This window comes from Protopterus annectens, chromosome 3.part1 (assembly GCF_019279795.1).
Source record: "Protopterus annectens isolate FY-2018-M chromosome 3.part1, PAN1.0, whole genome shotgun sequence".
NCBI classification, from domain to species: Eukaryota; Metazoa; Chordata; order Ceratodontiformes; family Protopteridae; genus Protopterus; species Protopterus annectens.
In genome coordinates, this window is record NC_056732.1 from 43,132,225 (window position 1) to 43,159,697 (window position 27,473).

The 27,473-nt window shown below is 45.4% G+C and overlaps 1 protein-coding gene across 2 annotated transcripts in view; it reads left to right on the forward strand.

Annotated features, from left to right (window-relative positions):
• ANKRD12 (ankyrin repeat domain 12) overlaps positions 1–27,473 on the forward strand; it is a 1,254,496-nt gene that overhangs the window by 713,070 nt on the left and 513,953 nt on the right. The window lies entirely within an intron of this gene.

A 27,473-nucleotide genomic window follows, 5' to 3' on the forward strand; every position in this document is an offset into this window, starting at 1 on the left:
TCTGATCCTGGAGGTGTGTAAAACCTAATGCACCAGTCAAAAGTTAGCCTATGTGTAATTTTCATTTCTGCTAGATTTGTAGGATCATAGGAGATTACTAGGCTATCGACCCGGAGGTCATTGTTGGCCTAGCCGTTACATCCCAATGTAATACCATGAAAATGTTAGTCATTACCAAAGATTGCATTTAGTGATGACTGCCTATGTCCAGGAGGGTTGTGGGCGCTATTCCCAGTAAGAATTTACGGTGCCCCATCCACTCATCAAGGTTCCTCTTGAACATTGTCATAGAGGTGCTCTGTTTCACATGAATTGGTAGCCTGTTCCAAAAATGCGGCAGTCGCTGGGAGATGAGTTTGTCCCTCCAGCTTGTCCTATTTAAGTTGCAGGCCATATTTAGGTCCCTGGAACAGGTACCCCTAGTCCTGTTTGATTTACTGATGTGCAGCAAGTTCATTAGGTTTGGGTCTTAGTGCTTTGTAGGCCAGGCATAAATAAGTCTCCACTAAGAAGTCTATATGACACTGATTATAGTGACAGGGATTTTAGTTGGTCTGTGTAAGGCACATGCTGGAGCCCCTTGATCTTCTTTGTTAGAAACCTTTGAGATTTCTCCAGTTACCTCAGGTGCTTTGTATGGTACATGCCGAACGAGGCCTTATACTCAAGTATGGGCCAGATTAGTGCAGTGTATAGAAGGGTTATAACCGCTTTTGCTCCCAAGAGGATGACTTTACTAATTGTGTGCTACGTAGAAAGACTTCTTACTACAGTAGACACATGGTGGTCGAAGTTAAGGTCGCAGTCAATTTGTGATCCCAGGTCCCTTGCCACTTCATGGGTACTTAGGCTATTGTTGATTTGATAGTTTGAAGAGGCATTGTTTGTGCCAAAGGGAATAATGATGCATTTGTTTGCATTCAGTATACACCAGTCATTGGTCTGCACGAGACACTCCTGGAGGTCAGACACAACCCCTTAGTTTTGACCTGAACTTCTGAGAAGTATGCATCAAACAGTAGGGGGGCAAACACTGACCCCTGTGGTACCCCACTGGTAACAGGTCTGCTGGTTGATGTGGAGTCATCCACTTTGATATTGTGTGTCCGGTTTGTGAGCCGTTTAGCAACCCATCGTACAGTGAAGGGGTTTACATTCAGTTTGCTAAGTTTATCGGTAATACCTGAATGTGGGATTGCGTTGAAAGCCTTTTGCCAAGTCAAGGTATACTGTGGGCACGGATTTGCCCTCATCAGTGACTCTGGTCACATTTTTAAAGAAGTCCACCAGATTTAACAGACCAGATCTGCCCTTGAAGCCGAATTGGGTAGGATCCAGGGTTTGGAGGTTGCCTACCTCTTTATTTATGAGGTGCATAATGATGTGTTCCATGGCCTTACAGATGAGGCTGGTCAGGCTTATGGGTCTGTAATTCCCTGGGTCTGTTGCTATCCCACCTTTGTGGAGGGGTATAACTGTTGCTGTTCTCCATTCAGCAGGAACAAAGCCTGTTGTTAGGCTGTGATTAAAATGGGTACTTAATGGTGAGGTGATGCTCATTCATGTTTTATCCTGTTTAGAAGGCAGCCTAGGATGTTAGCTGGTCCCGTATAGGCTGTGTTTTTTGCCTTGGACAAGACTTTGAGGACCTGCTCTTCAAATATGTAGGGTGGGGGGAAGTTTGGGGGAAGGTTTGTGATGTTAGGAGGATATAAGGGAGTGAAATTTTCACCAAACCTATCCACTAGCAGGTTTGCCATCTCAGTGGGTCAGTGTGTGTGATACTGTTGGTTACTAGTTCTGCACATGCTTGGTCCTACCTTTTAGGCTATGTACGTAGCTGTAAAAGGCCTTATGGTTATCCTTGGCTGTACTTGCTAAGTTTCTCTCAAAGGAGCCCCTAGAGGATTTGACAAGTTGTGTTATTTGCCTGTTGAAGCTGACAAAAGTGCTTTTCCATTGTTGGGACCTTGCCTTTGTTTTCTTGGACAGCAACGTTTTGCATTTATTGTAGTTTGTTGATGCTGGATGTCACCATGGCAACTTGTTTTTACTCGGGACTCTAACTTTGATTCTTTCTGGTACAGCCAAGTGTATACACTTGTACAAGGCCTTAGTGTAAGCTTTGGCATAGTTACCACTTCCAGCTTGGGGTGGGGCTTGGAATGCATTTATCCCTTCACCTAGGAGGGTATAGTTTGCCTTGGTGAAGTTTTTTTGTCTGATTTTTACCCTTTGTGAGTTCTGGTGTTACTGCCAGCTCGAAGGTGACTGTTTTGTGGTCAGATTTAACTAATGAGTGTCCTACAGTTGTAACAGTGCATCTATTTGATGTGTTGGTGAGGACCAGATCTAGAATGTTTGTTCCTCTTGGGGTATGAGCAATTTGTTCTAGGGCATTTGAATTAGCAAAGTCAAGGAACGTTTGCGGTAGCGAGTTCCCAGTTGATGGTGGAATAATTGAAATACCCCATAACCAGAGTGATCTGCAAAATTTGGATCACCTCCAGTTTGGCTGAGTAGGTTTCATGGATGCCATGATCCATGAGGGGGAATCTATAGCTGGCTATGACTTGAATGGGGGTCTTACCCCACTATAACCTTGACTTGGAGTAACTCCATGGAGTTGTCCAGGCTAACTAGATGGTATGTGAATTTATCTCTACTATAGATAGAAACACCGCCTCCTTTGGTTTTCACACGTTCATTTTGCGGTCTAAAGGTGTGGAAGGCTTTGTAGCCTTCCAAGGCCAGGGTACTGTCTGAGGCCTTGAACCAGGTTTCTGTGACTGCACAGACATCTATATCTTCTAGTGACAGAAGTGCTTCCAGAAAGTGCAGTTTTTGGTTTAAGCTCCTAGCATTTAGTAGCGTGATCCTTATTTTGTTCTTTTTGGATGATTTCACATTGATAATGTTGTTTTCAAGACCTTGCCTAAAAAAAGTACTATGGGGGAGGCAGGAGCCTTTGCCAGCAACAGAAAGCCTAGAGGTGCTAGGTGCAAACCGTCTCTAGCAAAGCAGTGAGGCTTGTTGACTATGGCTTTTCAGGCTGACAGGAACTGGATCCCCTTTGAATGACACCAAAAACTAAGCCAGTTATTGAAATTGATCATTTTTTGTTTATATTGCAGCATCATTTTAGGTGAGGGTAGTAATGCTGCTCAAGGCCAGGAACATACCTGCCTGGGGCACATTCCAAGAGCGTAGCAATGCTGCTCAAGGCTAGGAACAGACGTGCCTGGGGCACATTCCGAGAGCGTAGTAATGCTGCTCAAGGCCAGGGACATACCTGCCTGGGACACATTCCGAGCACGTAGTAATGCTGCTCAAGGCCAGGGACATACCTGCCTGGGGCGCATTCCGAGTGCGTAGTAATGCTGCTCAAGGCCAGGGACATACCTGCCTGGGGCACATTCCAAGAGCGTAGCAATGCTGCTCAAGGCTAGGAACAGACGTGCCTGGGGCACTTTCCGAGAGCGTAGTAATGCTGCTCAAGGCCAGGGACATACCTGCCTGGGACACATTCCGAGCGCGTAGTAATGCTGCTCAAGGCCAGGGACATACCTGCCTGGGGTACATTCCGAGAGCATAGTAATGCTGCTCAAGGCCAGGGACATACCTGCCTGGGACACATTCCGAGAGCGTAGTAATGCTGCTCAAGGCAAGGAACATACCTGCCTGGGACACATTCCGAGAGCGTAGTAATGCTGCTCAAGGCCAGGGACATACCTGCCTGGGACACATTCAGAGAGTGTAGTAATGCTGCTCAAGGCTAGGAACATACCTGCCTGGGGCACATTCAGAGAGCGTAGTAATACTGCTCAAGGCTAGGAACATAACTGCCTGGGGCACATTCAGAGAGCATAGTAATGCTGCTCAAGACCCTCAAGGCCAGGGACATACCTGCCTGGGGCACATTCCAAGAGCGTAGTAATGCTGCTCAAGGCCAGGGACATACCTGCCTGGGACACATTCAGAGAGGGTAGTAATGCTGCTCAAGGCTAGGAACATACCTGCCTGGGGCACATTCAGAGAGCGTAGGAATGCTGCTCAAGGCTAGGAACATACCTGCTTGGGGCACATTCCGAGAGCGTAGTAATGCTGCTCAAGGCCAGGGACATACCTGCCTGGGTCACATTCCAAGAGTGTAGTAATGCTGCTCAAGGCCAGGGACATACCTGCCTGGGGCACATTCCGAGAGTGTAGTAATGCTGCTCAAGGCCAGGGACATACCTGCCTGGGGCACATTCCGGGAGCGTAGTAATGCTGCTCAAGGCTAGGAACATACCTGCCTGGGGCACATTCCGAGCGCGTAGTAATGCTGCTCAAGGCCAGGGACATACCTGCCTGGGGCACATTCCGAGCGCGTAGTAATGCTGCTCAAGGCCAGGGACATACCTGCCTGGGGCACATTCCGAGCGCGTAGTAATGTTGCTCAAGGCCAGGGACATACCTGCCTGGGGCACATTCCGAGCGCGTAGTAATGCTGCTCAAGGCCAGGGACATACCTGCCTGGGACACATTCCGAGAGCGTAGTAATGCTGCTCAAGGCCAGGGACATACCTGCCTGGGGCACATTCCGAGAGCGTAGTAATGCTGCTCAAGGCCAGGGACATACCTGCTTGGGGCGCATTCCAAGAGCTCAACTAGGTTTCTCTTCATATAGTCCAGTAAAGTACATCTCTGTTCGTTCACACCAACATGAACTATGACAGAGTCGTAATGGTACCTGAGTGCATGCATGATCAGATTAATCCTGCCACTGGACAGGCAGCTGACCGTGACTTTCTCCTTGTCCAGGCTAGTGAATGGGACATCTGTGTGACTCACTATTGAGTCTCCAATGACAAGAAAATTTGTTTTTTGAGTGTTTTGCCTTATGGGCTTGGTGGATGAGACACTGGTGTTGCTGTGTGTTGTGGGAACTGTGTTAGTTGTAGCAGTCTTGGCTTTTGGAGGTCTCTGATGTTTACGTAAGTTTTTCGAGGGAACTTCCACATATGTAGATTTTTGTGTTTGATGCGTACTATGCATATGTAGTGGTGGGTGAGTTGACAACCTCTTCTGGGTTACTGTTTTGAGTGCAAGAGAGCATGGATTCAAGATTCTTGTTGTAGATGCATCTCTCGCACTCACTGTACTAGAGTGACTTGTTAGTAGAGGGTTGTCTGTGTACATGAGGCAATTGCTATACTGCCTCAACAGACCCAAGTCAACAAGGTTGGCTGGAGAAACAAGGGTAGTACAAATGTCGATAATGCTAGGTTGAAGACTGGTTGCCACTATGGGTGGCATTTCAGAATCTTTCATGGAGGAGCTCAGTGGTTGGATATTTGTGCCTGTTTTTTTTTTTTTTTTTTTTTGCTGGTGATAGGTTACAGCTCACTAACAGTATTTCTTTGACCGGGAAAGCACCAAGGATGAGGGCATTTAGCATGCTCCATCCCTCTTCAGCCTTGCCAGTAGTTACAATTGTTCTAGTCTTTACAAACTTCAGTGGTCACTAATGGTATCTGTTGATGCCTTTCCTGTTGAAGGACAGTGGACAAGGATGCCTACTGTCACCAGCTATGCTTATTAGCTGTTAAATCCTTGCCGTGGGTCCTTGTCAGCATATCACTACTACTGAGAGATAATGCCCAAAAGTGGAAAAACAAGGGGTTCTTCTCTTTATGGACTTTGATGTTAGCTCAAAATGTCTATCTGATGGTCCACTTTTTCAGAAAACATTTTCCCACTTTGAGCATTTTCAGGCCTTTGGGCTAATATAGGTAAAGTGGAACCTTTTCTAGTCACTTTAAGAGGCTGTCAGTCAGGGCATTTTTGTTCACTTTGCCTGGTATAAAACCCTCCAATTTTCTGACACTAAGGCTGCACCCAAACCTTGGGAATGTGATAGAACTTGATCTGTGCCCATGGTGGGACAGGTATTTCTAACACTACTTTTCTTATGCCTGCCCACTGTGGGACAGACCTTTCTAATGCCTGCCTACTATGAGACCGGCCTTTCTAAAGCCTGCCCACTATGGGGCAGGTCTTTCTAATGCCTGCCCACTATAGGGCAGGCCTTTCTAATGCCTGCGCACTATGGGGCAAGTCTTTCTAATGCCTGCCCACGATGGGGCAGGTCTTTCTAATGCCTGCCCACGATGGGGCAGGTCTTTCTAATGCCTGCCCACGATGGGGCAGGTCTTTCTAATGCCTGCCCACGATGGGGCAGGTCTTTCTAATGCCTGCCCACGATGGGGCAGGTCTTTCTAATGCCTGCCCATGATGGGGCAGGTCTTTCTAATGCCTGCCCATGATGGGGCAGGTCTTTCTAATGCCTGCCCACGATGGGGCAGGCATTTCCAACACTCCTTTCTTGGAAGCACATGCATTTGTCTGTTTTAAGCAGGATAGGAACAGTTATGTTTCTATGCCTGCTTCTGCTTTATGTTGCCAGACATATCTGCATTCCAGTCTCCTCAAAGAATTAAGCTAAAATTGTTCCTAATCTTTGCCTAGTATAATGGAAGATGTTGAGTTCTAATAACTTCATGAATGGGAAACGTCATAGGTTTGGCCATGCTAGTATAAGATGAGCTTGAGAGGTGATCAGTCTCTGCTGTAGGCAAAACTCGAAGCACCTTTCCTATACTTTGATGCTTCTGGATGATGTGCTGATATCTTAGATGACTACCATAAACCCTTAAACTGTAGCGTACGTTAGCTTGTTCCTGCACTGCCAAAACAAGCTCACTGGGCTTGGTGTTCTATTAAGATTGGAAAGCACTGGATGGGATGAGCACATTGGGAAGAAAAGGGAGGACTTAGAGTAACTCTTTTGGGGGAGGGAACTCTTGTCAGTTTTTCAGATATGAAAAAAGGTGTAATTTCCCAGTTCAAAATCACGATTCTCTTTCAGATAAGAAATATCCTACTGCATACATCCTTAGTCAACAATTGTCTGAGCCTTGACCTATTGAAATGGCAGTTTCAAACTGTTAAGTTTTGAAAATGTTAGACTTCACACAACAATTCAGCAGAGAATAGTAATTTATTAATAACACATACATGGGGTGACTAGGCAGTCACTTACCCATCTGCCCGATCAATCATTTCTCAGACTTTGTAATCAATATCAAAACATTTGTGTCATATACAACTGTCTTAACCAGTCAAGAATAAACATTACAGCATTATTTTTGCTTAGTATTCAGAATCGTACAGTAGATCATACATTAGTTGTACAGTGTATTGATAGCTTGTTTACAGGAAGATTACAAGAAGAATCTCATGAGAATATACGTAAAACTTTCTAAATGAATGTGAAATATGTTGCATAAATCTTAGTCAGCACTCTTCAGAATACTTTATTGTTCTGTTAGCCCCTAGACAGTTCTCTATTCATAACATTCAAAACGCAAGTAGTACATTCTTTATTTTGAAAAACTCTTCCTTAGCAGCTGTGTACCGAAGGTCATTTGTCAGCAATTTCAGCTTTGTACGAAAACATGTTCTGAAATAAACTTGATGAACCCTGGCCTGCATTTTGATAAACACTGAACATATTTCTGCTTCTTTCAGTAAGCACATTTTCACTTTGAGTATTTGAATCGGTATGCACACTCTATGTATTGGTGTTGGATTTGAAATTATGTTTATTAGAATAACTGTACCTTCACACACCCTTTCGCCCAAAGGAGTTTCATTGGAAGCAGAAGCTTCATGGCATATTTTCTGCTGGAGAGTTCATAGGTTCATAGGTTCATACTAGGCTATCTGCCCGAGGGCATTTACAAGCCTAGCCCATCGTTTTGTGGCTTACGCCACCCCTTTAGTATGGGGAACTATACCCATTATTTTGCTGTGCCTCTGTCGAGCAGTGACACTGAGGTAATCCCTGGGGTATATCTGCGATCTCCCATCCATTGGTCAAGATTTCTCTTGAACAAGGCCAGCGAGGTGCTCTGCCTCACATGTACCGGGATTTTGTTCCACAGCATAGGGAGTCTTTGGGTGATGAATCTATCCCTCCAGCACGTCCTATTAATAGCCGTGTCAAGGTTTAAGTCTCCGCCCTTGTGGCTCTGATGGATCTAGATTTTTGAGGTGAAGCATATTCATCAAATCTGGGTTTGACATGGCCTTGTATGTTAGGCAAAGGTCACCTCTGAGCAAGCGGTGGCGACTGAATAGAGCTGGAGTTCTTTCAGTCGGGCAGCATAGGACAGATTTTTGAGACCCTTTATCCTTTTGGTGAGGAACTTTGTGGCCTCTCCAGCTGCTGCAAGTGTCGGGTCAGATACATTCGAATGGGGCATTGTACTCAATCATTGGTCTGATGAGTGATGAGTAAAGGGAGACTATGACCTCCCTTGATCTAGATGAGAATCCCTTCATGATAAGGTGGGCAATGTAGAAGGTCTTCCTAACTACTTTAGCTACATGGGTGTCGAATGACAGACTACTATCAACCTGGGTCCCCAGGTCCCTGATAACTTCTTCTGTGCTCAGTGGATTGCCACCTATTTGGTAGCTAGGGGTAACCTTGTTTTTCCCGAAGGGTATGACTATGCATTTTTGGCATTTAACTTTAGGCCGTGGCTCTGGCACCAGTTATCCGTTTCTGTGAGACCCTTCTGAAGGATATCTGTGTCAGATGTGTTTTCTACTATGGCGCCCAGTTTGCAGTCATCTGCAAACTTTGTCAGCCATAACCCTCCTGTGTTTGCTTGTACTTCAGAAAAGTAGATGCCAAACAAGAGTGGGCCCAGGACTGAGCCCTGTGGGACACCACTTGTGACAGGCTTTGAGTCTGACATGGCGCCAGCAACTCTGACCCTGTGGGTTCTGTCACTCAGCCAGTTTGCAACCCATCTTGTGATGTATGGGTTGACATTTAAGCTGATGTGTTTTTCAATGATACCCGAGTGGGGTATTGTATCGAAGGCCTTAGCCAGATCGAGGTAGGCTGTATGGACTGCCTTTCCCTCATCAATGGCTTTGGTGACTGTTTCAAAAAGTCAACTAAGTTTAAAAGGCATGATCTGCCTTTGACAAAGCCAAACTGGGTTGGATCCAAAGTCTGCAAATTCCCTATGTCTTTATTTATGAGGTCCATTATGATCCTCTCCATGGCTTTGCAGATAAGGCTTGTCAAGCTAATGGGCGGTAATTTCCAGGGTCGCTGCAGGCCCCGCCTTTTGGAAGTGGTACCACAGTTGCAGTGCGCCACTCCTGGACGTATCCAGAGGTAAGACTTTGATTAAACAGCTGTCCTAGCTGTGGGTTTAATTCCTCATTGAGTTCATGGAGCACACAGCCGGGGACACCATCAGGTCCCATGGATGCTGTGTTTTTGCTTTGGAGAGTGCAGTTCTCACTTGGGCGCTGGAGATGTTTGGGGGCTGCAATCGTTTGGTATAGATATCTCTCCTTTTGGGGAGGGGAGAAGTTTGCACTGAACCTGACAGCCAGTATGTTGGCAATGTCTGTAGGATCAGTAATCTTCACATCATTTTGAACTAGCTCTGAGCATATCTGGGAGTTTCCTCCCAGGTTTCTAACATAGCTAAAGAAGGCCTTATGATTGTCTTTTGAGTCTTTAGCTATTTTTCTCTCGAAATTTGCTTTGGATGATTTTATGAGAGCTCTTAGTTTTTCACTTATAGTGATCAAGGGTGTCTTACCTTTTAAGGATTTTGCTCTATCTTGTAGTAGCTTCCTCCTTTTGTTGTAGAGTTTGTTTATGGCTGGGGTCAACCAGAGTGGACGCTTGCCTTTGGTACAAAGAGTCTTTGTTTTGCGTGGGATTGCCTTATCCATGCAGTCCTGCAGGTGCTGGTAGAAGGCATTTGTAAGTGATTCAGCGGCTTGAGTACTGTTTTCCGCCGCTCGGGGCCTTAAAGGAGACCACACTAGTCTTTAGAAGTGTGAAGTCGGCTTTTGAGAAGTTCTTTACTGTGGTCTTTTTATTTCAGGTGGGGTGGGATGAGGACCTCCAGCGAGATTAGTTTGTGGTCTGATCTCACCAGTGAGGGGTACACCTCCGGTGTTGAACATTGTGCTCCCATGTTCGTGATGATGAGATCAAGTATGTTATCTCCTCTTGTGGGGATGGTGACTAGTTGTTCCATGGCATTTGAGTTTATGAATTCCAGGAACTTTTGGGCTAGGGTGTTTGGGCTTGAGTAGTGTTCCCAGTCTATATTAGGGTAATTGAAGTCACCTAGTATGATGGTGTTTGGTGATACATTTATCCCCTCTAGTGTTTTCAGGAAGGCCATGTGAGGTTCCTGAGTTTGTGAGGGTGGCCTGTAACATGCTACAATTTGCAGAGCAGTCTTGCCTATGGTTAATTGCACCTGGATGGTCTCCGATGCATCATGCGTTGTCACCAGTCTTGAGGTGTGGGTGTCCTTGATGAATATGGATACCCCCCCCCTCCTTTCTTGGTATTGTCCGGATTTTGGGGCCGGAACGCATGATATGAGGTAAAACCTGATAGCGCTGGGGTGCTCTCAGGAGCCTTGAACCAGGTTTCTGTCACAGCACAGACATCGATGTTCTCCATACTGAGAAGGGCCTCGAGTGCGTGCATTTTGAGATTTAGACTTCTGGCATTGAGCAGCATTACCCTTAGTTTTTTTCCTTTTTTGTGTTCTAGGGTGGTAGGTTTAGAATTTGAGCCTTGCCTAAAAAGGCACTATGGGGTGGCAAGAGCCTTTGCCAATATCCGGAATCCCAGGGGTGACAGGTGCAAGTCGTCCCTTGCGAAGCAGCGTGGCTTGTCCAGCATGTCATCCCAGGCAGACAGACACTGGATCCCCTTTGAATGACACCAGTGTTTAAGCCAATTGTTAAAGCTGATCATCTTATCTCTGTATTGTGACATCATTCTTGGTGAAGGTAGGATACTGCTCAAGGTCAGGGTCATACCTGCCTGGGCTACATAATCAGAGAGCTCCTCAATGTCTCTTTTCATGTAGTCCAAGGAGGTACTTCTCAGGTCGTTTACACCATCGTGGACAATGACTGAGTCATATTTGTACCTGCTGTTGAGAGACTTGAGTGCTTGCGTTATGTGGCGGATTCTAGCGCCCGACAGGCAGCTTACTGTGACCTTCTCCTTACTCAGTCTGGTGAGCGGGACGTCAGTGTGTCTGACTATGGAGTCACCAATGACTAGTGTGTCTGGCATTGTGTTTGGCCTTAAGGGCTGTGACTGTTTGACACTCTGACTGTGAGGTCTATGTGTTGCAGGTGTTGTGTTCTGAGGTGGTGGTTGTTTGGGTGTCTGCTTTGGTGGCCTCTGCTGTTTTGGTAGATTTTTGATCAGAGCCTCGCAGTATGTCTTTGTGTGTTTATGTGTATGATTTGAGGTTGTAATGGTACTATGTGAGACTGGGTCTATAGTGTGTGTGGTAACCTTCTCCTCCTGACTGGTCTTGCCAGTCCTATGTTGAGAGAGCTCAGCCTCCAGTTTGGCCATATAGTTGCATCTCTCGCATGTATTTGTGTTTTGTGGGAGGAGGAGAGGGTTGTCTGTGTACATGAGGCAATTGTAACATTGCCTCAATATTCCCAGGTTCACCAGCTCAGCAGGAGAGGACACTAGCAACTGATCCCTCGACATGCTAGAAGGAATAGACAAAAAAAACTTTAAATAAGATTCCGGGGGACGTGGGTGACCGAGAAATGGGGGGTTGCCTTTTTGGGGTACTATCTATGACAAGAGTGCCGTATCAAGGTAATAAGTACTGTAGGAGCAAGTGCTACGTTTAACAGATAGAGAATAGTCTACTTGGAGTCAAGTAGTTTTAAGGGAAAATTTGAAGAGTAGACTTTAGGTAGCCCGAATAGTTTAAACCTGCTTAACCGGCGCTGCCCTAGTGTGCAACGGTAGCAACTCCGCGCTAAATCGGGCTAAATCGTGCTAATGCGCTAAAAGCGTCTTTATAGCAGGAGGCTGGAAAAGACAGGAAATTACCCAAAATGGCCAATAAACTACAAGTTACTGCCTTAAACCACTCCTCTGAGGACAAATGAAGGAGTTATGGAAATGACCCCTAGTGGCCAATAAAACTACAGTTTCAAGTCAGTAACCACCTCTACGGGGGGCAGGGAAGCTGCTCAATGTTAGTCACTGCCACTGATGAACACAGAGACCCTCCTTCAGCCCAAGCAAAAAATGGCCTCACAGAAACTTTCAAACAGTTCAGGAACAGCAAGCCTGTAACTGAACTTTTTTAACTCTCAGAAAAGTGGGAAAAAAGCAAGATTTTTTTTTTGTTTTTGTTTTTTACAGAGATAGCAGAGGTTCACAAGTAATATCAAGTTATAACAGTGTAGTAAATGACCCCACACAAGAGTGCTAGGTCAAGGACAGAAAATATGCAAGTTTTAAGAAAAAAACGATTTAAAATTAAGTGCAAACAGGAAATTCAGCAAACAGCTTTTGGTTGTGCTCTAAATACAGCTACTAATACAGAAATCAAGTTTAACGTTGTGGCTTAGATAGTATTGTAAAGCTACATGGCCCTTTCCCATTAATAAAACCTTTGTGGAATATCTGTGTAATTTGTTGCAGCTTACTGACAGACTTGAACAGCTTTCCTTTGGCCTTTATAGGATATTGCACAATGACTCACTCAAAAAACAAGCTACCCTGGTGGAATCACAAAATCAATTGAATGTATAACAGGAGGAAGAAAGTCATGGCAAAAATTAGGAGGTGCAGCACCCAGCAGGATAAAAGCACTCTCATCAAACTAAACAAACATCCCAGAGAGCAAATAAAGTCCACCAAAGCCAAATTTGAGGTAAGTTTGGCCTCCCAGGCCAGGGACAACCACAAAGCATTCTTTAACTATGTCTGCAACCTCAAAGGCAATACACAATTGTGTGCAGAGCTCATTGCAAATGGAGCAACCTCTACTGAGCCAGAAGATATAGCAAACCTCCTGGCTGATAAATTAATCTCCAGCTTTACTCCTGTCTCCCCCCCTCAACCTTCATTCAGGAAATATCAAATATAACGCCCCCTGCTATCACTGGGGAACAGGTCTTAATGCTCTAAGACCAAGAACACTGTATCAGTGGGCCCAGACAGTATCCCAGGATGCCTTCTAACTAGCATGAAACATGACCTATTAGGGCCTCTGGAATTACTATTTAACTGTAGCCTCCAAACAGGCTTTGTGTCTCATGAGTGGAGAAAGGCAACAGTCATCCCTCTACACAAAGGTGGGCCATCTTCAGACCCTGGAAACTACAGACCCGCAAATCTCACTAGTCTTATATGTAAAGCCATGGAAAGAATTATCATGGAGATGATCAACAGAGATATAATAAACCTACAGACACTGGATCCAACCCAGTGTGGTTTTGTCAAGGGCAGATCGTGCCTATTCATCCTAGTGGACATCTTTGAGAGGGTCACTAAAGCAATGGATGAGGTGACCTGGCCAAGGCATTTGACACGATACCCCACTCGGGCATAGGTATGTACTAGGCTATCGGCTCTAAGGCCTATATAAGCCTAGCCAAACTAGAATGTTCATCGTGTTTCACTGTTGCAGTCATTACAGTTGTGTTATCCTGCTGGCAGGCTACCCGCAGTCGGCCTGAATTCCAAAGTCCTGGTCCGGCGTCTGTTGCTGTCGCCTCCTCCCTGACGTCAGTGCACCAGGGGTATAAAAGATTCAGCCGATGGCATTTTCTTTCTTTCTTGCCGCGCGGTGCCTGAAGCAAAAGCAGTTCGCAAGTGCCGGTTGGCCGACTCCTGAGATTTTCAAGTTCGAATTTCAGATCCGAAGTCTTCATTAAAGCCAAGTACCCTGTTGGGGAAACTTTTTTTTCTTGCTCCAGACCGATGTCAGAAAAAGTTAATAATTGTATTTCTTCTGGGAAGCAAATACCTCATAAGGATTTTCATTCTTACTGTGTTCCTTGCCTAGGCCCTGACCACGACGTTGCTAGTTGTCGGTTTTGTGCTGGATTTAACCAATGCACTATTAACCAAAAAGATTTGCCTGCCCTGGAAATCCAAATGAAGGGTGAAGCCAAAATGTTAAAAATTACTCCTTTATTCAAAGCGAGTAGATAATAGTAACAGCTGGTGTAGTCCCAAGCACAAAATAACGCCACAGCAATGCGTACGTTTTCGACTCAGTACATACAAGTCTTCTTCAGAAATCAAAACACAGATCTTTGTTCAAATAAAGCCTTATATGTCAGCTGCACCAGTTCAAAATAATTAATTAACCAATGAATTCTTCTTAATGCACTATTAAGCATCGGAACGATTTTGCTTTTCATTATTTTGGCAGAAGATTTCATTATATAATGCCATCGGAATAGCCAACTACCAGAATTTATAAAAATGCAAAGACAAAGAAAAGGACAGGCATCCGAGGTCCAAAACAGACTAGGCTTTGGCTAGGCCAGTCGCCGGTTCTCAGTGAGGCACTTTCGCAGCCCCTGACGCCCGCTACCTCAGAGCCACAGGCTGCTGCCGACTAGGCCACTGGAAACTCAAGGTATTGGACCCTCTGAAACTTTTCCCTCAGATGGGTCTGGAGCCGCTGAGCAGGCATCGGCTTCTGAGGGTGTTTTCAGGCCTACACAGTTCTATGTAAAACCGACTTCAGCTTCAAAGGCAAAGACTAAAGCACCTCTAAAGACAAAGAAACAAGTACAACATTCCCCTGGACAGGCCTCCATGCCTAAAAAACAGATGCTTAAAATGGCTGAAGACCTAATTACTTTGATCAGGGGTTCCCATCCCTCTCCAGATAAGATACCTAGGCAAGAGACAGAATATGAATCTTCAGATCAGGTTTCAATTTCATCTGATTCCTCTTCTGAACAGGGGATAGTCTCTTCCTCCTTATGAGGATTCTGATGCTGAAGAATCTATCCCTTCAGCCTCTCCTCCTGAAGATTATTCTTTTGGGGAGAGTCTGTATACTATGAAGGAGCATTTTCATTGGGAGAGCCAAGATTACTCAGAATCTAAGAAAAGGCTCAGAGATTTTCTTTTACTACCTCAGCACAGGCCCCTTGCTATTCCTCCTGTTTTAGACATTGTAGATGTATTTATAAAGTCCAGTCTCACTCCTGACTCTTTACCACCAGCTCCTGTTAAGCCAGACAGATACTACAGGGTTCCTGATTCACATAAATTTCTTTATAAAAACAATGCTGCTGACCCAGAAACTATATCTCAGGGTCCCAAAGGGGTCAAGGCATCCACTGCAAAAAACCCTATCCCCTCTGATAGGGATTCAAGGGCCCTGGACAGATGGGGGAAAAAGATTTACACTTCTGCTACCTAGGCTGTAAGGGCCTTAAATTGTTGTTTCATATGCTTAAATATCAACAATATCTTATGTCACTACTAAAACAGAAAATGTTGACAAATTCTGAATGTGCAGAAAACAAAAAAATACAGGATTTATTGCATGCAGCTGAACAAGTGGGAAAGCATACTTTGCAATGTGGTTTTGATTCTCTGGAGGCCTCCTGCAGGGCCGCTCTTACGGGTTTTGTCATTAGGAGGCATGCTTGGTTAAAGGAACAGAATCTGCTTGATCATGTTGAAGCAAAATTATTAGATGCTCCATTACAGCATGATACCTTGTTTGTGGTTAAAGCAGAAGAGGTGTTGAAGAAAATTGAGGACAAAGCTAAATCTATGCAAACAGTCAAGGATTTCTTACAGGTACAACCTCCAGATTTAGCAGGAACTGGCCTGCAAAAAATTGGTCCTTTCTAGTGTCAGACAGGCCACAAAGAGGCAGATCCCAGCCCCAGGGGTCATACAGGTCTAAACAATGGGGTGCTTCTACTCCAAAAGCAGAGAAGATAAATCACAGCCATACAGGAAACAGTCTCAATGACTTTCCCCTGCCAGCACCAAGCACTTATCTTCTGGCAGCCCCTTTAGGGGGAAAACTAGCACTTTTTTCACAAAATTGGCACATGATCACCCAGGACAAATGGGTCCAGAACATAGTTTCTCAAGGCTACAGGTTCCATTTTCACACCCTGCCAAGGGCAAACGGAATGTCAGACCTGCCACACAATCAATGGGCAGAGGCTCAAAAACGTTTCAGCCCTCCTAGACATGAGGGCCATTCAGCGAGTGCCACAGCAAGAGCAGGGACTAGGATTTTACTTGAGACTCTTCTTGGTTCCCAGAAAGGACAATGCATGGAGACCAGTACTGGACCTGTCTATTCTAAACACATTTCTGGATATTCCAAAATTCAAAATGTTGACTCTGCAGCAGCTTCTGCCCATGCTGGGCAAGAAGGCATGGCTTGTGACTTTAGACCTAAAAGAGGCATACCTGCATGTCCCAATCTGACATTCATGCAGAAGATGCCTCAGATTTATAGCTGGCTCATTGCACTACCAATTCTCTGCACTGCCCTTTGGCTTATCTACTGCGCCCAGGGTCTTCACAAAATGCCTGGCACCAGTAATTGCATTTTTCAGACAGAGGGATACAAATTTATCCTTACTTAGACGATTGCCGTATTCAAGCAGAGAAGAACGACATTTTACTGCAACATCTGGCATTTGTAAATAGATTACTAACATACCCTAGGGTACACAGTGAACGAAAAGAAATCAAAACTAGTACCCTCACAAGAGATAATATTCCTGGGTGCAAGCTTAAATACAACTGCCCAGATGGCTTATCTCATGCCAGACAAACAAAGACAACTGACTACTTATTTCAAAATGTTGGCAACAAAGACCCAGTTATCTGCAAGAAAAATTCTGCAGGCTTTGGGCTACATGGCATCCTGCATTCTGCTAATTCCATATGCAAGACTGCATATGAGGAAACTACAATGTTATCTAAAAAGTGTTTGGGCTCAACATTGCCACAGCCTGGAAACAATAATTACCCTCATTCCCTGCCTGCAACAGGAGTTTCGATGGTGGGTAGAGGCCTGTCACCACAACAAGGGACAGCCTTTCACTTTACCCACAGCCAGGCAGACATTAACAACAGATGCATCAGATTATGCTTGGGGGGCCCATATGGCAAGAAGATGTATTCAGGGCACATGGTCCGCAAGCCAAATGCATCTACATATCAATCAAAAAGAGATGCTAGCTGTTCAAAATGCCCTGACAGCCTTCAAGGATCTACTTCATCCAGGACAACTATTGATAAAGACGGACAATACTACAGTCATGTGGTACATAAACAAGCAGGGAGGCACACATTCCTACCCTCTCTGCAGACTAGCCATGACTTTGTGGGACACAGCATTAACTTACCAAGTACATCTGCAAGCACAATACCTGCCAGGAAGGATAAATTCTCTGGCAGACGAACTAAGCAGAAACCTAATGGATCCCCACGAGTGGAAATTGGATCCACAAATCTTCAGCATAACAAGGAACTGGGAATGCCCGGACATAGACCTATTTGCCTCGCCTCTCAACTGCCAACTACAGAAATTCTGCACAAGGACTTATCACAAGCTAGCATGGAAAGTGGATGCTCTGTCTTTCAGCTGGAAAAACTTAACAGTATATGCCTTTCCCCCACTGCCTCTCCTCCCCAAGGTACTCCTAAAGGTCAGACAAGAGAAGCCAAAAATGATACTGATTGCCCCAGACTGGCCCCGCCAGCACTGGTACCCAATCCTAAAGAGCTTGTCTCAATGCCCAGCCTGGACATTGCCTCAAATTCCTCACTTATTGACCCAACAAAACAGTCAGATCCTGCACAGCCATCTCAGGACCTTAAACCTGGCAGCATGGCGGATAATGTAACCATTCAAAACACGCCTCTGTCTAAAGCGGTGATGGATGTTATTTTGGAGGCCTAGCACCAGAAAATCTTATGCAGAAAAGTGGAAGAGATTCTGTGCTTGGAACCAGGCACAAGGAATTGACACGATTGTACCAAATATTCCTCAGATTTTACAATACTTAACTGAGATGCTGGACAAAGGCCTATCCTTTTCCTCAATTAAGATTCATGCCTCTGCCATTTCAGCTCACTACAATACAGAACCACCTCTATTTTCTCATCCATTACTAAGGCAGTACCTCAGAGGGGCCAAAAACATGAGACCTCCAAGGAGAGTGCCAATACCTGCATGGGACCTAAATTATGTCTTGGAAAAACTCACACTGCCTCTTTTTGAGCCAGCCTCTACAGCGGATATAAAATTCTTATCTTGGAAAACAGCTCTGCTCCTAGCAATCGACTCTGAAAGACGAGTCTCAGAGTTGCAGGCACTTATGGCTGTGGAACCCTTTATCATTTTCCATCAGGACAGGGTTTCTCTGAGGACAAACCCGACATTTATGCCTAAGGTAGTGTCCAGTGTGGCCCTGAATCAAACAATTCATTTGCCTACCTTTTATCCAAACCCACAGAATAAGGGTGAGAGACTTCTGCATTCTTTGGACATTCACAGGCAGCTACGCTTCTACTTGGACAGAACCAAAACTTTCAGACAGACTGAGCAACTTCTAGTGGCATATGCTGCAGGATCACAAGGAAAGCCTATCTCAAAGCAGACTATTTCAAAATGGATAGGCCACTGCATTCGTTTCTGCTATTCACAGCATGGCAAATCAGTGCCCAAGGGCATTAGGCCACATTCAACCAGAGCAGCAGCCACTTCAGCAGCCTTCCTCAGAGGAGTACCAACCAAAGACATCTTAGAGGCTGCAACTTGGAGTTCAGTGCATACTTTTACAAAGCACTGTCACTTACCTCTCTACTCTAAATCTAGGGCAGGCTTTGCCACTGCAGTACTGCAGGGCCTCATACCCTCTCCTAATCCTATTTAGCCCCAGCCACCCAACCTTAGCTTTGGGATTCTACCCAATTGTAATGACTGCAACAGTGAAACACGAACATAGTACAGTTGTGTACCTACCATAAATGTAGATGTTCGAGTGTATTCACTGTTTCAGTCCAGGTTACCCTCCCACCATCTCCCTTTCCTTTGCTGATCCTTATCTGTACTTCTCTATTCTATACAACCTATGTGATGTATTTGCTTATAGATGAAGGTAGAGTTTTACTTTACTGCATGCATTTTATTGGCATAAATTAGCCTACCCTTTTGGGGGCACCTGACATCTGGGGCAAGAAAAACTGAAGAAAATGGCGTCGGCTGCATCTTTTATACCCCTGGCGCACTGACGTCAGGGAGGAGGCGACAGCAACTGACGCCGGACCAGGACTTTGGAATTCAGGCCGACTGCGGGTAGCCTGCCAGCAGGATAACCCAATTGTAATGACTGCAACAGTGAATACACTCTAACATCTACATTTATGGCAGGTACACAACTGTACTTTCCCTGGCTTTCGCCACCCAAGAAAATGATTTTCCTGTGTCCCTGTCTAGCAGCGCCACAGCAGTGATCCCCGGGGTGAATTTCCTGTTTTATATCCAGTTGTCAAGATTTCTCTTGGAGGACTAATGAGCTCTGCTTGACATGAATGGGTAGCCTGTTCCAGAGCATGGGAAGTCTCTGGGACAGGAATCCATCCCTCCAGCATGTTCTGTGTATTGTGGTGACAAGGTTTAGGTACCTGGAGCGTGTGGCTTAGAGAGATTGGGAAGTGTAGCATGTCCATCAGATCTGGGTTAGACATGGCTTTGTATGTTAGGCAGAGGTTGCCTCTGAGTAGGCGATATGTGACAGAGTAGAGCTGGAGTTTTTTGAGACTGTCTGTGCGTGGCATCTGTTTCAGGCCGGTAATCCTCCTAGTGAGGTATTTCTGTGGCCTTTCTAGGTGTTGCAGATGTCTTGCGAGGTACATGCCAAACTGGCCGTTGTACTCTGTAATGGGTCTGATGACGGATGAGTAGAGAGGAACGATGACCTCTCTTTTTCTGGAGGGGAACCCCTTTGTGATGAGGTGTGCCACGTAGAAGAATTTCCTGACTACTGTAGTGACATGATTATCAAAGGAGTGACTACTGTCTCCCTGTGTCCCAAGGTCTCTTATCACACTTTCAGTGTTTAGTAGGCTACCGCATATGTGGTAGTTCATGGATATGGTGTTTTTCCCAAAGGGAATGACAATGCACTTCTTGGCATTGAGCTTTAGACCATGACTTTAACATCAAGCATCAGTCTCAGTGAGGCCTCTTTGTAGAATGTCCACATCCTTAGGTGAATCGATTATGGCTCCAAGTTTGCAGTCATCTGTGAATTTTGTAAGCCAAAGACCCACTGTATTAGCCTGGACTTCAGAGAAGTAGATACAGAACAGGAGTGGACCCAGGACCAAACCCTGTGGTACTCCGCTTGTCACTGGTCTGAAGTCTGATTTGGAATCTGCTACTTTCACTGTGTGGGTTCTGTCAGTGAGTCAGTTGACCACCCATCTTGTGACATATGGATTTGTGCCTAGTCCAGTGAGTATTTCTGTAATACCAGAGTGGGGGATAGTGTTGAAAGCCTTGGCACGGTCAAGATAGGCTGTGTGCACCACCTTACCCTCATCTATGGCTCTGGTGACTGCTTCAAAGTCATTTGGGATTAGGAGGCATGATCTACCTTTTACAAACCCAAACTGAGTGGGGTCCAGAGTTTGGATGTTAACCTATGTCTTTGTTTATAAGCTCCAGGATGATGCATTCCATGGCCTTGCAGACCAGGTTAATCAGGCTAATGGGGCGGTAGTTCCTGGGGTCAGTGGTAGCACCCCCTTTGTGGAGTGGATAACCATCACTGTTTGCCATTCCATAGGCACAAAGCCTGAAATAAGGCTATGGTTGAACATGGTACTTAGGTGGGGTGCCAGTTCGTTCTGTAGTTCATGCAGAATGCAGTCTGGGATGTTGTCCGGTCCCATGGATGCTGTGTTCTTGGCTTTGGAGAGTGCGGACTTTACCTGTGCGTCCATGATTACAGGGTCTTTGTAATATTCCGGTATGGAGATGGGCCCTTTGGGGGGTGAGGGGGGTAAGGTTTGCACTGAACCTGTCTGCCAGGATGTTGGCAATATAATTTGGTTTGGTAAATGTAGTGCCGTTGTGCTGTAGTTCCGAGCAGATCTGCATGTTGCCATGGAGAATCTTGACATAGCTGTAGAAAGCTTTGTAGTTGTCTTTAGAATCCATGGCAATTTTATTTTCGTAACTAGCTTTGGAGGATTTTATGAGGGATCTCAGCTTCTTGCTGAGGCTGACCAGGGAGTTCTTGCAATCATGGGATTTTACTCTTTTTTGCAACAGTTTCTTCCTTCTGTTGTAGAGTTTGTTTATGGCAGGGTACCACCAGATAGGCTTCCTTTTTCTGGAGGATAACGTCTTTATGTTCTTCGTGTTTCACTGTTGCAGTCATTACATTTGGGTTATCTGCCTGCAGGTAGCCCTCAGCCGGCCTGAATATCAAAGTCTTGGGTCCTACGTCGGATGCTGTCTCTTCTTCCATGATGTCAGGTCGTCAGGGATATAAAGCATGTAGATGACGCCATTACTTCAGTCTTTCTTGCCGCGCAGTGCCCGAAGCAGAAGCAGTTCGCAAGCGCCGGTCGGCCGACTCCTGAAATTTTCGTTTGAGTTTCAGAACCGAAGTGTTCAAAAAAGCTTAGCACCCCGTTGGGGATCCTTTTTCTTGCTCTAAACCAATGTCAGTAACAGTTGTATTACCTGTGGAAAGCAATTACCTCATAGGTAGGTACTAGGCTATCGGCCTGAGGGCCTACGTAAGCCTAGCCAACAAGGTTCCCTGGCTTACGCCACCCAAGAAAGTTATTTTCCTATGCCACTGTCGAGCAGATACAGAAGTGATCCCGGGGTGTATTTCCTATTTCCCATCCACTCAAGATTTTTCTTGAAGGGTGCTAATGAAGAACTTTGCTTGACATAAATGGGTAGCCTTTTACAGAATATGGGAAGTCTCTGGGACAGGAATCTATCCCTCCAGCATGTCCTGTTTATTGTGGTGACCAGGTTTAGGTCCCTAGAGCGTGTAGCTCAGAAGAATTGGGATTTCTTTAGGTGTAGCATCAACAGCTCTGGGTTTAACGTAGCTTTATATGTTAGACAGATATCACCTCGGATTAGGCGATATGCTACGGAGTAAAGCTGGAGTTTTTTGAGACGGTCAGTGTAGGGCATCTGTTTGAGGCCAGTAATCCTCTTTGTGAGGTACTTCTGTGGCCTTTCCAGCTGTCGCAGATGTCTTGTGAGGTACATTCCAAAAGGGGCGTTATACTCTATAATGGGTCTAATGAGTGTCGAGTAGAGGGGAGCAATGACCCTTTTTTTTTCTGGATGAGAACCCTTTTATGATGAGTTGTGCCACATAGGAATTCCTGACTACTGTGGCAATGTGACTATCAAAGGACAGACTACTGTCCACCTGGGTCCCAAGGTCTCTTATCACACATTCGGTGTTAAGTAGACTGCTGTCTATGTAGTAGTTCATGGGTACATAGTTTTTACCAAAGGGGATGACAGTGCACTTTGAGCTTGAGGCCATGGCTCTGACACCAGGCATCTGTCTCAGCGAGGCCCTTCTGTAGGATTTCCACATCATTTGGGGACTCGACTATGGTCATCTGCGAACTTCGTTAGCCAGAGGCCTTCTGTGTTAGCCTGTACTTCAGAGAAGTAGATACCAAACAGGAGAGGTCCCAGAACTGAACCCTGTGGTACTCCACTTGTCACTGGTTTGAGGTCAGATTTGGAGTGTGCAACTTTTACAGTGTGGGTTCTGTCAGTTGGCAACACATCTTATGACATAGGGATTTATACCTAGTTTAGTAAGTTTAGCTATAATTCCAGAATGGGGGATGGTGTCGAAAGCCTTGGTGAGGTCAAGATAGGCTGTGTGAACCACCTTACCCTCATCTACGGCTGCTTCAAAGAAGTCCATCAGGTTCAGGAGGCATGATCTGCCTTTCACAAACCCGGACTGGGTGGGATCCAGAGTTTGGAGGTTACCAATGCCTTTGTTTGAGTTCCGTGATGATACGTTCCATGGCCTTGCAGACCAGGCTCTTCAGGCTAATAGGGCGATAGTTCCTGGGATCATTGGTGGCTCCCCCTTTGTGGAGTGGGGATAACTGTTGCTGTATGCCATTCAGTGGGCACAAAGCCTGATGTGAGGCTATGATTGAACATGGTGCTTAGGTGGGGAGCCAGTTCGTTCTGAAGTTCATGTAAAATGCAGCCTGGCATGTTGTCTGGTCTCATGGATGCTGTGTTTTTGGCGTTTGCATCTTTTACCTGCATAGTTGTAATTACAGGGACTCTGCATTCTTCCTGTATAGACATGGGCCCTTTAGGGGGTGAGGGAAGGGGTAAAGTTAGCACTGAATCTATCTGCCAGGATGTTGGCAATATCAGTTGGTTCTGTAATCTTCGTGCCGTTGTGCTGTAATTCAGAGCAGTTTTGGGTGTTGCCATTGAGATTCTTGACATAGCTGTAGAATGCTTTGTGGTTATCCTTAGAATCAGTGGTGATTTTGTTTTTGTAGCTAGCTTTGCAGGATCTTATAAGGGATCTCAGCTTCTTAGTAAGGCTGAGCAGGGAGCTCCTCCACTCATGGGATTTTACTCTTTTGCAACAATTTCTTCCTTCTGTTGTACAGTTTGTTTATGGGAGGGGACCACCAGATTGGCTTCCTTTATTTCGAGGATAGTGTCTTGGTTCTGTTTGGGATAGCACGATCAGCACGATCCATGCACTCGTGTAAGTGCTTATAGAGTGCATTTGTGTAGGATTCAGCAGTCGTAACTGTGTAGTCCATCTGCATTGATGTCAAGAAGTTCACCATTTCTGTCTTAAGAAGCATGAAGTTGGCTTTGGAGAAAAAAGATTTTCACTCTTACTGCATTCCTTGCTTAGGCCCACACCACAACGTCCCTCGCTGTTGGTTTTGTGCCTTATTCAATCCTCGAACTATTCGTCGTCGGTTAATTTTTGCATCAAACTATTTCGGTACTCAGTTTAATTATCCAGAAATGGCTTCGGTAAGCCATCTGACTACCGACATTCCGAAAAAACGTAAAGATAGACTGAGACAGACCGCATAGGTCCAAAGCTACCGACAGTGCTTCTGTTAAGCTAGTCGCCAGTTCGCCAGTACTCAGTGAGGCGCTTTCTCAGCCCCTGATACCCGCTACTTCAGATTCACAGGCCTCTACTGAGACCCATTCAGAGTCCGGTATGCCGCGAGAAGCTTCTTTGGCTATGGAACCTGCGGATGTCTCTACCTTGGATGGGTCCAAAGCTGCTGTGCAGGCACCGGCTTCTGGGGGTGTACTGACTTGCATTTCAGACAGACGCCATCTTCTTCAAGGCCTAAAACTCGACCCACGCTTAGAAAACCGACGTCCAAACTGCATGGTCAGGCCCATATGCCTAAAAAACAAATGATGAGAATGGCTGAAGATCTTAAAACTTTAAGGGAAGCCAGCCTTCTCCTTCTAACAGCCCTAGAACTGATTTTCCTTTTGATTCTTCTGATCAGGATTCTGAAATTTATGTTTCTTCTGATTACCAGGATTTGCCCTTATCTACCTATGAGGATTCTGATGCAGAGGACTCCATACCCCCTGCTTCCCTTTTAGAAGATTTTTCTTTTGGTGAAACCTTGCACACTGTTTGGGAGCATTTCCGCTGGGAAAGCCAGGATTACTCCGACTCCAAAAGAGGCTTAGGGAATTCTTACTCCTACCTCAACACAGGCCTTTGGCTATCCCTCCTGTCCTGGACATTGTAGATGATGCCTTCTTGGAATCTAGCCTGGCCCCAGATACTTTACCTCCAGCTCCCAGGAAACCTGACAGGTATTAGAGTACCTGACTCAAGTTCCTCTTCTAGAATCCTACTGCGGACCCAGAGACCATTTCACAGGGACCTAAAGGCATTAAGGCTACTACTGCCAAAAACCCTACCCCCTCTGATAGAGATTCCAGGGCCTTGGACAGATGGGGTAAGAAGGTATACACTTCTGCTAATTTGGCCATTAGAGCCTTAAACTGCCAGTTTTATATGTTAAAGTATCAGCAACATATTATTGGACTACTTAAACAGAAAATGGTGTTGATTCCTGACTGTGCTGAAAATAAAAAATTACAGGATTTAATGCATTCTGCTGAACAAGTTGGTAAACATACTTTGCAATGTGATTTTGACTCTTTAGAAGCATCTTGCAGGGCTGCTGTCACTGGGTCTGTTCTTAGAAGGCATGCTTGGCTTAAGAAGCAAACTTTGCCAGATCATGTTAAAGCTAAATTACTGGATGCTCCCTTAAACCAAGACCGCCTTTTTGGCAACAAAGCAGAAGAAGTACTTAAAAAGATGGAGGAAAAAGCTAAATCTATGCAAACTGTTAAAGATTTCCTGCAAGTACAGCCTCCCAGATTTTATAGGCTTTGGCCTTCTAAGAATTGTTCCTTTCCTGTCTCTTCTAGGCCTTCTCAGTCCAAAACCAGGAACAGCAGACCCCCCTAGGCTATATTCTCAAGGTACTCACAGGTCTAAGCAGTGTGGGGGGGGTTCCCACTTCCAAAGCTGGAAGTAGTAAGACACCCCCCTATGGAAAACTGTCACAATGACTTAACCTTAAACCTTCCAAGCCCAGCTCATCTGCCTGTTCCCTTAGGGGGAAAGATCGCCCTGCATGCAAAAAACTGGGAACTCATTACCCAGGACAAATGGGTTTTAAATATAGTTTTCCAAGGATACAGATTCCACTTCCACACCTTAGCAAACCCAAACGGTTGGCCAGACCTACCCCCAAATCAGTGGGCAGATGCTCAACAGCAGGTGCTCTCTGTTCTAAGTGTCAGGGCTATTCAACCTGTCCCAGAAGAAAAGAGACAAGGTTTTTACTCAAGACTTTTCCTGATACCCAGAAAAGACGGCTCCTGGTGTCCTATCCTGGCCCTCTCTATTCTAAACACCTTTTTGGTAATCCCAAAATTGAAAATGCTAACTTTTCATCAGCTGCTTCCTATGCTAGGCAAAGGTGCTTGGTTGGCAACCTTGGACTTAAAGGAAGCTTACCTGCACATTCCAGTAAGGGAATCTTGCAGGAAATACCCATGCTTCAGAGCAGGCTACATGCACTGTTAGATGTTCTTCATGTTTCACTGTTGCAGTCATCACATTTGGGTTATCTGCTTGCAGTAGCCCTCAGTCGGCCTGTTTAACAAAGTCTCGGGTCCTGCGTCGGTTGCTGTCCCTTCCTCCATGACGTCAAGTCGTCAGGGGTATAAAACATGCAGTCGATGCCATTACATCATCTTTCTTGCCATGTAGTGCCCGAAGCAGAAGCAGTTCACAAGTGCCGGTCGACCGACTCCAGAAATTTTCGTTTTCGAGTTTCAGAACCGAAGTCTTCAACTGAAGCTAAGTACCCCATTGGGGAAACTTTCTTGCTCCTTACCGATGTCGGTAAAAGTTAATAATTGCATTTCTTGTGGAAAGCAAATACCTCACAAAGATTTTCATTCGTACTGTATTCCTTGCCTAGGCCCTGACCATGACGTACCTTGCTGTCGGTTTTGTGCCTTATTTAATCAATGCACTATTTTTGCCTCTTAAGTATTTCGATTCTCGGTTCACTTATTCAGAAATGTCGGTAAGCCATCCAATTACCGGAATTCTGAAAAAACATAAAGATAAAGACAGAGACAGGCCGCCTAGGTCCAAAGGTGCTGACGACGCTTCTAAGCCAGTTGCTAGTTCACCGGTACTCAATGAGGTACTTTCACAGCCCCTGATACCCGCTACTTCTGATTCGCAGACCTTTACTGAGACCCATTCAGAGTCCGGTATGCCGTTAGATGTTCCAACTGTGGAACCTGTGGATGTCTCTACCTTGGATGGGTCCGGAGCCGCTGTGTAGGCACCGGCTTCTGAGGGTGTATTCAGGCCTACGGACTTGCATATTAAGCCAACGCCTCCTTCTTTAAGGCCTAAACCTCGAACCATGCCTAGAAAACCGACTCCCAGGCCGCATACTCGGGCCTCTATGCCTAAAAAACAAATGATAAGAATGGCTGAAGATCTTATAACTTTAATCAGGGGAAGCCAACCACCCTCTTCTAAGAGACCAAGGACTGAAATTGTTTATGAATCTTCTGACCAGAATTCTGATTTTTCTGATGATCTGAATTTACCCCTATCTACTTATGAGGATTCTGATGCAGAGGACTCCATTCCCTCTGCTTCCCCTCCAGAGGATTTTTCTTTTGGTGAAACCTTGCACACTTTAAGGATTATTTACATTGGGAAAGCCAGGATTTTTCTGATTCGAAAAAGAGGCTTAGGGATTTTTTTACTCTTGCCTCAGCATAGGCCTCCTGTACTAGACATTGTTGATGATGCCTTCTTGGAATCTAGTTTGGTCCCTGATTCTTTGCCTCCTGCTCCCAGAAAAGCTGACAGATATTACAGGGTTCCTGATTCTCACAAGTTCCTTTTTAAAAATCCTGTTTCGGATCCAGCGACTGTTTCAC